The 12,621-nt window shown below is 44.1% G+C and overlaps 1 long non-coding RNA gene across 1 annotated transcript; it reads left to right on the top strand.

Moving 5' to 3' along the window:
- The first annotated feature begins 9,649 nt into the window (after positions 1 to 9,649).
- LOC118169381 lies at positions 9,650 to 12,348 on the top strand. The gene is made up of 2 exons (XR_004752058.1): positions 9,650 to 10,584; positions 11,662 to 12,348. It is a non-coding gene; the product is annotated as an uncharacterized LOC118169381 (long non-coding RNA).
- Positions 12,349 to 12,621: the final 273 nt, after the last annotated feature.

The raw sequence follows: 12,621 nt of genomic DNA on the forward strand, positions 1-12,621 counted from the left end.
GGAAGCTGGCTGCGGGTGCTGAGGAGCATTTATTGAGCCAGGGCTGCAGGAGCCACTTCCCCTCAGTGCTCCGTGGAGCAGAGAGCTCAGGTCAGGCTGGGAGGAGCTCCTGCAGGGCTGGGGCACCCTGCCCACATTCACTTCATCCCACATGTATCTACAACCAGCCTTTGTTCAACCAACAAAAGCAGACAGCATCTCAGTGAAGAAGAGCCCCAACCACTACAGGCACACTTCACTCTCAAGTGGCTGGCCATCCCACACTGGCAAATTAAACGAAGAAAGAGCGATAATGGTTTAGCAGGGAGAAGAACAGTTTTTCAACTTCTTATCTGGAGATAATGGTGGAACGTTGCAGGGTGGGTTTTATTTTTTTTTTTAGCCTCTTCCCAGTACCTGTGCTTATTTGTTGAACAATTTATAGCTCCATCTGAAGTATTATCCCGCTGATAGGAGGCATTTGCAGCGCAGCACAACATAATCCTCCCCTCGGAGATTAAGACTATTACCTCATTGATGCTCCCAGTCCCTGCCAGCCTTGGCATACCGACGTACGGCGTGAATGCAGGTCTGCAGCACAATAGCTCACTATGCTACCAGCTAAGCCACTGAATACTTCTACAGTCATGCCTTTTATTGCCGGAGTGACATGACAGTAATAATGGATAATGAATTCTGTTAATGAGATGACTTATTTCAAAAGTAAATAAAGCTCAGGTGTCACGTGGATGAAAAATCTGAAATATCTGCAAATGTGATTTAGACAAATGTTCCAGGAAATAAAATAATAATAATAATAAAACCCAGCCCTGCTCTGAGGCAGCTGCGTGGGTAGGAAGCAAGAAGTGGAACACGGCTGGTGAGGAGGGTTGTGGATGGCTGCTGGCACCAGCCTTCCCAGAGCCCTGCACGTGGCCACATGGTGCTGAGCACCACTTCTGCTCCCCATCTGCTGCTCCGCTCCCCGGGTCAGTGATGGCATCGGCTGGTGACAATGCTCACCAGGTTTGTCACAAGAGGCTCTCAGCCTGCTAGCACCAACACCAAGGGAAACACAACTGTCCACCAGCACCTCTGCTAAATGGTATTTGTTCCTTTACCAGTTTATAATGGTTTTCTCAGAGTCACTTCCTGTGAAGAAACAACTTCTGCATCTTTTTGCTCTGCAGAAATGTTGCCGTCTTTTCCCTCTCCTCGCACTCTCAGGTGACTGAGCTGTGTCTTGCTTCATTTTCACAAGCCAGTTCACTGACAGGCACAAACCAAGTTTGTAGTGGCTCGGTTTAGGATGTAAAAATGTTATCAGCAGCATCAGCACCACACAGAGATGTAAACACGCATCGCCCATGAGGAGCAGCTACAGCATGGATGCTAATATTAGAACTGCCAGACAGCCTTTGTACAGCTCAAGGTTTCTTTATTGACCATAAAAGCATTTAAGCATCAAAGAAAGAGACTACTTGGTGTCTACAGGCATATTTATCTTCCCTAAGACTCCTTGCCCCGATGTGGACTCTGACTACTGCACATCTTTAATACATTTATCCTCACAGTATGCCTGGGAGACGCAGAAGAGCTACTATTTGTATTTTACAAACAAAAAACTGAAGCACTGAGGGAGAAGGCAGGCAGGCCCATGAAGTGAGAATTCAGTGAGAATTTTAACCTAAATAGCTACAAAACCCAGGCTATCCTCCAACCTCCAGCACCGCTCCTTTGTAATCCAAGGGGAGAAGGTCCTGAGGAGAGAGCAGAAGTGAGGGACCCCAAAGAGGAGACCATTACAAGATTGTCCCATCACAGGGAACCTGCCCAAGCTGTGGCACAGCGGCCCTGCAGTGCAGCAGGATGCGGCCTGCCCCGGGCTGAGCAGGGCCGCGGCCCCGCGCCATCCTTTGCAGAGTGCTCAGTATGACTTCAGGCTGCTGCGAAGCTGCCCCGCTGTTTGGTTGTTTAAGCTGCGGCTGCAGAAGAAAAAGAAAAGCAAAACCAGGCCTTGATTTATATCTCGTGGTTTCTGGAAGTCATTCCCAAAAGAAACAAACAAACAACCCCAAACAGTTTTAAACTTAACCATAAACTTTATCATTAATACAAAAAAAAAAAAAAACGCAAAGCGCTTCTATCATTTTCAGTAATTAAAGCACGCGCAAAAATTAAAAACTCCTCTGGCTCTTTTCATTTGATGACTTCAAGCCTATTTTTTCCCCTCGCATACTCCTTGCACATTTCATTCCTCACAGTCCCGTCCCCATTAGTGGTGATGACAAAGCTCCCATCGCTCCCCGTGTGTGGGAGAATCACACTGTAAGTATGGATTTAATCACCAACCTTCAAAGTGACTAAGAAGGCAGATAGACGGGATTCCTGGGGAGACTTTCAAACGTGAAGTTTGACATCCGGGCTCTTTTGAAAACGGTGCTGTTCTTTCCTAACTGCTATGGAAAACCTGCCCTGCTGGGGCTAATTGCAGGTGTCCTGAGGTGCAGGCACCTAACTGGTGCCAGTGGCTGGGGAGCAGGGATGTGGTGGGCAGGACTGCCAGCTCAGATCCTGCCTCTGGCACTGCTTTCCAGCCTAGGACTTGTGCAGGATGGGCAAGAAAGGGTCATTCTGTTGCGAGGTATTTCCCACATCAGCAGTGTACATGAAAAGCATCCTCTCTCTGGCAATGCTGGCTCATCATTTTTTGGGGGAAAATGACTAAAAGCCCTTCAGATGCCACCATCCCTACAGAAACAGCAGATCAAAACTCAGGGATTATTCTCTCAAGTATCTCTAGTTAAAGCCAGTAATGGGGTTAATTAAAAGACGTGCCAAGCGGGGAGCTCAGCACAGAGCCAGCCTTTCTCCCTCCCCTGCGCTGTGTAGGTGAGCCCCATCCTCAGCCCATGGCCCAGCCTGCCAGACAAGCAACCAGTAACAACCAAATCCAACTTGCAAGCCATACTGCTGGTCTGTGCTCAGAGAAAAAAAAAAAAAAAAAAGTCATCACAACCCATCACAACTAGTACATTCTGGATATTAGATTTAAAACAACAACAACAAAACAGCAGGCAGTTTCAATATTCTCCTTTTTTCATGCATAGGAAGGGAAAGCTGGGAACAACATTCACACTAAAGAACAGAAAACAATTCTCTTACACTTATCAAAATTTGATTTTTATTTTACCTTACACATTTAAGAAGGTTATCTCTGAATACCAAATGAATTCACTTTCTTTAGTGTGCTCATTAACTATGATTTTGTATGCATGAAATGATATCAATGGGGCACTGTTAATATAAGCAGTTGGGTTCTGGATCCATATCTTTACCCAGTGAAGTCAATGGGAAAATTCTCATTTATTTCAGTAAAGGTAAGGCTGGACCTTAGTGAATAGTTATCTATCAGTGCATGGAAAAGAGAGCAGTGCATGCAAGGAGATGTAGATGCCCGTCTGCTCACACTTCTAGGCAACCTGAAAACGCACAGTGCACTTCCAAGCAAAATATAGGAACACCTTACCTGGTATTAAATAACTTTCCAGAACAAATACAATAAAAGTACGAACAAATACAATAAAAGTGTTAAGGCATGAATGTATCTGCTTATTAAGCAAAATAGCATTGCATGAAAACAACCTTTGCATATTGAGAGGTGAATTTTGTTATGTGGACCACGCGCAGCCTGAGGGTGTAAAAACTGAGGGCTTGTGCTGGTTTCTGTGCTGTCAGGGCTGGAAAAAGGAGAGCTCGAATTGCTGTAGAGCTGTGCTGGCAGAAGTCCTGACCACTGATGCGAGTTTAGTGGTCAGGCTGTGCTTTTATCAGCATACCTTTTATTCCACTTGGTGGTAGTTTTAGTCCGCTGGTCAAAAGTAAAGCTGGGCCTTTGTGTATATTAGCAGGGCTAATTATCAGGGCTAGACTGAAGGAAGTACCAGAAAGTTAATGTATGAATACAGAAGTGATTATGTGTTTCTTGTACAGATTCCAGTGCCCCAGTTCAGCCCACATCAGAAGAAAATGGGAGCTGCCCACAGGCTGCAGCCTTCCCAGCGCATCGTGCAGCAGCTTCCAGCGCAGATTCAGCCTGAGTCAAGTTTGCAGCATTCATACTCCTAGAATTAGAGACAGCTGCACATTCCTCAGTTATTATGAGTTATCTTCATTTATTAGCTGCTTCCATGTGCCACAATAGTGCCTGCATATGAAAATGAACCAAGCCTGCATTTGTAAAGATGACTGCATGCAAAAGTCAGTCCCCTTTCATTTACAGGGTGTTTCATAAACAGTTTGGAAGTTGCTTCATACGTGTTTTGCTGTTTTGTTTTCTTATTATTTTTTTAAAGTAATGGCTCAATGCTGATTGTATCAGCAAAGCTATTATGCTGAGTCCCTGCAGTAATTTGTCAAATAATCATCTCCTGGCACATAGCTTTTTCTACAAAGGCACTAATGATTACAAGTATGATTAATAACTGAACTAAACTGTTATTGCTGGGAAGTTCTCAGTCGATTCAAGGAATCGTGACCTGTGTAAAAAACAATGTTAAGAACAACAGAAGCTGATCGTGTCTCGCAGAAGGAATGCACAACCCGCAGTCCTGTTTCCTTTTCCCCTGCCATGCTTTTTTATTAGATCTCTGGATAGAAACCTTGCGTGGGTCATTCCCCGGTCAGCTGCTCATCTCCAGTGTTGTTCCAAGCTTCCCAAGCCACCGCAGGAAGGACAGGAGGATTTTTTTAAGGATTGGCACTATTTATAAAATAAATATAAAACCAGGCCTCCATTTTGCACAAGTGACGAGCCATGAGAACTCCAGCAGCTGTATATTTGTTGAACACCCGCCTCCTGTGAGTATAAATTGCACCTTACTGAGTAGAAATAAAATACAGTCCACCAGAGACTTTGCTGCAAGGTGTAGCTGCTTGTCTGTGGGCAAGTAATGACTTGCGTTTTCAGCTGCTCCTTAGTAAGAGCCTTAGTAATTGGAATCAGTTATTCAAAACATCTCTAAATGTGATTTAAATGGCAAGGATTTAATAACATAGAAAGAAGTCATTACAGAGGTTCAAGCAGGGGAGAAGGGAATTCCGTTTTTCAGAGCAGAGGGAGAAAAATAAAGCAATTACTTGATGTAAAGGCCAGAAACAGGACTCCTGCTGTCACAGAGAAATCAAATCTGTCAGCAATTAGTGGGATCTTAGGAGGCAAAGAACCCTTCAGTGTTGAACAGTGAATAAGGGGTTAGCAATTATATGAACTGATAAAAGTGTTCTGGTTTTCAAACAGCAGGTTAACAAGGCTTACTTTTTTCATAACTTCATGCAGATGTGATGAGTCACACTTTGTGACATTTTTCAGGAGGGCTGCATGCAAAGGTAAGAGAATAACAAAGCACACTGCGCTGCCATTGCATCTAAGATGCTGCTGACTTCGTTACCCCAAAATGACACACAGCCCAGTGACCTGACCAGCCCCGGTAGCTGGCACTTCTCACTGAGTCCAGGCAGCTCTTGCTAGCTTACTTAGCTCCACAAAGGCTCTGCCTTTAGAAGTACTGTTTGTCTGCCATATGTGAGCACCAGTGCGACCAAAAAATAAAAATAAAAATATGGCCTGATTCTGTTTTATGCTTTAGGCTTTCAAGGATGAGGCATGCTCTGAAACCCCAGCAGAAGGTATTTATACCCTACAAGACTGATCCTGGAATAGAAGTATAGTTTAGAACTATAGTTTAGTTTAGTCTGCTAACACTATAGATGCTGCATAGATGTTACGTGACTCATTTGCACAATAAATATAATTGCAGGCAACTGAGAGATGAGGGCACTTTCTCAGTATGTCAGAGGCAGAACTAGAAGTCAGGATCATGTCCTTTTAATTACTGCCATAGGGAACTTTTTTAAGCAACAAGAAGCAGAAAGAGACCAGGAACTCAGGCCATCCAGCATGTCCTGTGGCAGACATAGTGATTATGGTGAGCCTGGAAGAATTCACCTTCGTCCTTGCCTCTCCTACTGTGTTCGCAGGCACCAGAGCCCTTCAGAGCAGCAAACAAAGGAGCTCTGGCAGTTTCAAAAGGCTTTCTCTCTTGAAACAGTGGGATGAAGTGTGTCTAGACTGAGATGTAAAATCCTCCTGGAATGTGTAAAGAAATTAGGCCTACTGAGATTAGCAGAGAAGGCCTTTCAGAGGGATCAACGTACACAGAGAAGACTGCATTATAATAACTTTTCTCTAAGTGCAGACTCCATCCACTGAAGCAAAAGCCCCATTTCAGCCTGCAGCAGGCAAGAACTGTGGGCTGCTGAGCTCCTCCAGCAAGGAGAAGAAATAGGAATAGTATGTGCCTGCCCTGTGGGACACACTGGGGCTTATTCCCAGTCCGAGACAGAAGGGGACCTGAGTGCTGGCTGTGAAAAACTGTGGTCTGATGCTCCAAGGAGGAAAGGTGCAGCTGGGCTCGTATATAGTACCTAGCATCACCTCATTTCGTATGCCTGGGAGTAAGGCAACAGCCTATCTTCTTGTGATTTTTTGAAAAACACTCTAAGATAGAGCTATGGAGCATTACAGAATGTAGTAGTATGTTGTTGGGTGGTGTTGCAAAGGTAAATCAGAAGCTGAGGAAAACCAACTCAACCAAAAACCCAATCCAGATCAAGATTTCTCTTATCTAAAAGTCTTACAAAGACATTGTGGGCTGAAGGGAGATAATATAATTAAAAAAAAAAAAATAATCTGTTGATATGGTTTAGTGGGGACTGTTAGTGTTAGGTCAGAGGTTGGACTTGATGATCTTGAGGTCTCTTCCAACCTAGAAATTCTGTGATTCTGTGATTCTGTGAAATGTGGTATTAATCTCCAAAAGCCATGCAAATCAACCTGTAAACATTATTTGAGGGAAGCATTAGATCACCCCTGTAACCTAAATATCTTGGAAAATCTTTAAAGCAAATTCAGATCTACACATTCAGAATATCTAAAATTCTCTTGAACTTCATTCATTTCCTAAATGATTTTAACTTCAAGGTCTTCTTTAACATGTATTGTAAGTCCTTGGAAGGCTTGGAAACCACCTAAAAGATATCAAAAGCAAAACTCATACATGGGTACATTTGGGGGAGAGCCTGAATCATCAGGTGATTTGGGGAGTAATAAAATGCATATTTATTTTTAAAAATAATATAAATTCCTTTAAAGAAAATGCAGGTTTCAGGAGTTCTTGTCCCATGCACTGTTCTGAAAATAACTGATTTTAGAATTGCATTGCAGATGAATCTATGTGAGCACATCTGTTTGTGTATGGAAAGATAGTGGATGTACAGGGGAGGGAATATTATTTCCGAAGGCTGAGCCCATCACCCACTTTTCCTCTCCTGTGTGCTTACAGGACTGCGTGAGCTGAATATCACACTCTCTGTGAAGAATGGCATTTCTGATCCCTCCTGCTTTCTCTAGGATGAAGGAATACTTCCAGGGAGATTCACTTTCAAGTGAATTCATCAGGTTGCTCTGACCCAGGTAAATCCTTTGGATGTCATATCAAATGCTTGAGATAGCTTCCTTTTTAAGCACCTTTTGAACCCAGTCTTGACTTTCTTCCTGAGCCATGATTTTTGGCTCACGATGTGTGCATTAACACATAATTACCTCTGCTCTCAAGGGCAATTCAGGTGTTCATTATCTTTCCAAAGCTGTCCTTGTTTTAGGTATTTTACAATCTCACATTAAGGAAGTGCCAAAAAGCCAGTACCTATTGAAAACCAGAAATGTAAATCCTATGTACATGAGTTTTACACCAGTCCTTTAACTGGGAAAGCGTTGAGATGTAAGGAAAGATTGCTTACCAAAAAGAGAGGAAGGAAAAAAAAGAGGCAAACTCCTGACAAAGTTAGGGTAGAATGGTAAGTGTTACACATTCAACACCTCCCATTTTGCTTCCAGGAACTGGCAGCAAAATGTCGCCTCTAAATCCAAGTGTGTGGAAATCATCCACCCCAAGAAAAGTCCACACAGTGCTGCGAGATGCTTGTGGGTGTGCAAGCAGAAGGATGGCTCCACACCTGCCATCCAGTAGGGCAGGAGCTGGTGTCCACGGGTTTGGTAGAATTTCCTCAGTTTCTAGTCCAACACCTCAGAATTTCTAGGAGGTCTCCCACCTTATTTTGGGAGAGTTGTGTCCAAATTTATCAAGAACAAGATGCAAATGCCAGTCTGAAGTTTAGAGTTCCCTGCTGCTCTCAGAGCAGAGATCCTCAGGATTTATTTAAGAAGGAGCTGCCAAGAGCTGGTAATCTTGCTGGCAGTCCAGCTGTCTCTGAGGCCTTCTAGTCTGGGGAAAATTAGTAGCGTTTAGGGAAAAGCTTTGATGTAAAACAGCATAACTTCATATTTCTTTGAACTTCTTCAGTTTGGCTTCAGGACTGAATGCAGCACAAAGACCACACTTGTTGCTTAGCTCGCTGATACCTCCTTGGTCATGGACAATTTCCAGATTTTTCTGGTGGTCTTTCAGATACAACAGCAGCTGTCAAGGAGCAGTTAACTCCTCAGGAGGGCACGTGTTGCCCCTTCATGGTTCAGAGAGTGCCTGTGAACACCTCCTGGGTCATCCCTCACACAAAATCCCTTCCAGAAGGAGCTTGCTGAAGATCCAGCTTATGGGTTTTTACAGCAGAGTGCCTGGGGACCTGCAAGCACAGAGAAGACAGCTAGGCAGGAGCCAGCATCTACAAGTGGCCGTGCCAGGACAGGCTGTCCCTTAATGAACAGCTCCCTGGAGGTGGTGATGGTGCTGCAAGTCTGCAGGGCCGCCCGGCTTCCTCTGGGGAAACCACCCCAACATCCCTGCTGAGCCATTTTCTCAATTGCTCTCGAGATTTCCGTAATTAAGATCTTATCTTTGGCAACGTTCATCCGAGGATATCCACAAACACTTTGCAAAACAGCACATGAGGTGTCCACAGCTACTTGCCACTTGGCAAACTGATTGCATCAGGCCGGAGGAGAAATGTATTTCTTCCTGAAACATGACCTCACAAAACCCCTCAGACAGCAGGCTCTGCCACCAGCTTTGTCACATTGCAACCTCCGACGGAGGCTGGGCGTTTAGGTCAATTATATTGCAGTTTGCCCATCATAAAAGGGATTTTTCATGGACTCAGGCTTAAGTGCAGTAGCCTGGGGGAGCGCTGCGGCCCTTTCCCCCTTCCTGTACCTGCTGTGGGCTTCGGTGTGGGGGTTTCCTGGTGGGGAAATTGTGAGGGCAGTGCTTTTCAGGTACATCAAAAGCAGAGTTGCAAAACAAGCTACGATGTACAGGGAAACAGAGGCCTCTGTGTTTCCAGAATTACTATTTTGGCACTAACTGATGGCCTCTTCAAAAAAAAAATAAATAAAAAAAGACAAACAATATTGTTTTACATAAATGTGGTCTAAACCAGAGGTATATTTCCGTTTTAAAATGAAACAAAAAGCAGCATTGCAATTGTTTTGATCTTGCTAGGTTTTAAAGGGTCAGTTTTTTCCATGAGCTTTTAGATTAATATTGGAACAATTTGATTTTTTTTTTAATGTGACACTGAGAAAGCCCTTCTTCACCTGAAAAACAGAAGGTGAACAAAATCGTTTCCAAAACTATTTCAGATTTTTTTTTTTAATTGAAGGAAAAACAAAAACATTTTTAATTAGGGCTAACTTGTCCCAGAGTGCCCATGCTCACCAAAATGCCAGCAGCCGTCCCGAGCTACGGCCACCCCCATGTGCAGCCCCAGCGCTGGGGCCAGGCACGCGCCCACTGGGTCAGGGCAAATGCAGCTGCCTGCAGAGCTGAGGCAGAAAGGCCTTACAGAAGCAACCATTATCCTATATACCGCTCATTAACGAGTCAAGTATTTTAAATTAATGCTTTGCCAGCTCATTTGTTTTCATGCGGGAAGAAAATCTTCCAGGGCTGTATTCACATAAATCACTTCTTTTGACAGGCTCCTGACACTACAGGGCTGATGGTGGTGGGGAAGAATCCCCTTCGGCTGCAGCAAGCTCTGGTCAGGGTTTGGGTTTTATTTTTAGGTGCTCCAAGATTAAAAATCAGAGCCTATCCATCATAATAAGACTTTGTTCTGAGAGTACCTGCTGTGGACACATCAGCGGCAGCAGCCGAGATAATAGTTGAGCAGGTGGTAATTATCATGATTAACTGCTGCTGCGTACCTTCAAATTTCAGGCAATTGCTGTGCTTTAGCACCCACCTTTATTGGGGCTTCCCTGGGCTTTCAGTGTGAGCCTGTCTGCTTTATGGGATTTCGCAGGCTGTAAACTCTCTCTGGGCACTGGACTCTATTATTTGCATATAGCTGCTAAATAATGCCAGCAACAACAGTTAGGGAAATTTGGCATTTTCCAAGCTGTACCTGCAGTCGCATTTTCCAGCATTTCAGCCACTTGTTGCACAATCAGAGAGAAAATGAACCACAAGCGCTGATCTTTCTCTCTCTTAACCTCAGGGCTCCCAGCTTCGCTCCTCCCTGCTTCTAAATCACAGCTTATTGCTATTTTTACAAGAGAAGATTAATGGACTTAAATGGGCACAGGTAATTCTGCATTGTTCGAAGTCTCTTCAAATAGCACCTGCTGTAAATTCTTCGGTGCTCATTATCTCGGCAACACATCTCAGCTTTTAAACAGTTTGTTCAGTGGAGGAGGGGTGTGAAGGGTCACAGTGTCCCAGGAGCGCTGTGAAAGCATCCCTGAGGTTTTATTGGGTGCTCCTGGGGAGGGTTTGCTTTTGTGGGTTCCCAGCAGGACTGGACCCTGAGCATCTCGGAGGGGATGTATGTGGCTTCACCAGGCTTACTGAGGCTGTGGGAGAAATGCCCACGCTGATGGCCTCATGAACTTTTTGCTTTTGTAATTTCCTCTTGTTCGGTGTGTTCAGTGCTCAGCTGAGCTTTGTTCCAATAGCTGGGGGGCGTGTGACTTCACCAAAATACAAAACACACTCACACGCGCACACAAAAAAAGAAAATGCTTGAAAAATCGCAATGACATGGTTGTGTTGGTAGCTTGTGATTTTTTGAAATGAAATGTGCCTAGACAATGAAAACTGAGCCAAGACACTATATTTTGCAAGCAACCTCTTTACCCTCCAAAGAGGCTCCTTGGCAGGGCTGCACACCAGTGAGCTACCTGCCCCATGCAATCCTTTTTTTTTTTTTTTCCTCTCCTAGAAGGAGAAACGCACAACACAAAGGTCAATGTGGTGTTGGGCAGGCTGGCTCACAGCAACAGACAGCAGTTTGGATGGATGTAAAGAAACAGCAGGTGCAAAAACCGAATGTCAAGTGGGGAGGAGGCAGTGCAGGTTGGCATGTATGGAGCATGGCTGCAGCAAAAGGGCTGCAACTGCAGCACTGTGCGGGGTCTGGCCTGAGACCCGTACCCACACAGGGACCAGTGCCTCTGCAAACCAGCTGGGTAGGAGGGATGCAAATGAGCTGTGCCACTGCGGGAAGTACAGGGCTTGTGTGCCTAACTAGTTGCAGGTGGGAAACCGCGGGCAATGTTTCAAGAAGTGGCTTTGAAAGTTGGCCCGTTGTGACCATAAACAAGAAACTAAAGAGCTTTACAGTATGTACTTACAGCTTTTAATTTTCTCTCCCTGTTCGCAGATATCTGAGTATCTCACACGCTCGCAGACAAGTATTTTGATTGTTCAGCCCTGGTTTTACATTTAATAGCCCCGCTACCTTCTCCCAACAGCGCCCGCGCTCTGCTCCCACATGTGGAACAGTTTACATTGCCCTTTTGCACAGCGGTGGAAGAGAGTTGGGCTCAGATTTTGCTGTGAGCAGCAGCTCATCAGCTCTTTCTGAAGCCCATCAGGAGCCCATTCTCTCTAACACAGCTATCTTACAACAGGAGACACCGAAAAAGGACGGGGATTTGGCAGCGCTGCCTGAAAGTAGGATTTTCACCTATTCTGCAGTTATTCTGCAGCCCCGTGGCACCAAACATTCATTAGCAACCAGTGCAATTTTGGAGCAAGTTGTATTTACACGTAGGGACAAGGACTCATAATCGTTGTCATCTACATAGTGTTGTTTTACATAACAGCTGCAGTAGAGCAAGTGCACTTTGGTCAATAGTTTCATTTATAATAAAGTAATAAATTAGGAATATTTTTCCCTTGACAATAAGTTTTATGCCAAGATTTTATGTAGCTTAAAGCAAGTTGTCAATTAGGCTACTTAAATTAATTTTTGGCAGCAGTTAATTGGAGCCTAGAGTCTTTTGTCTTTAAACAGCTAATCCTAAACAAGAAAATACAATGATTAAATGTTTCTTAAACAATATTATTCACAGAATTTAAAATATAGCATTTAATTAAGATTTGGACTTGTTAATCTCTCTCCCTCTCTCTTTTTTATTTTTATTTTTTTTTAGAGAAAGATTAATTTAAATTTCTTGAAATAAAAATGCTACCATGACTCTGACTAAACTGGCTTACCACAGGGCTATGGTCTGAGACCTTGCAACACTTCTACAGCTCTTATGCCTAAAGGCAAAGGATTTGGGATTCATTTCTAGAGACATATTTTGTCCTTTCAGCGAAGCAGGACATTCACCTC

Source organism: Oxyura jamaicensis, chromosome 6, assembly GCF_011077185.1.
Source record: "Oxyura jamaicensis isolate SHBP4307 breed ruddy duck chromosome 6, BPBGC_Ojam_1.0, whole genome shotgun sequence".
In the NCBI taxonomy this organism is placed as follows: domain Eukaryota; kingdom Metazoa; phylum Chordata; class Aves; order Anseriformes; family Anatidae; genus Oxyura; species Oxyura jamaicensis.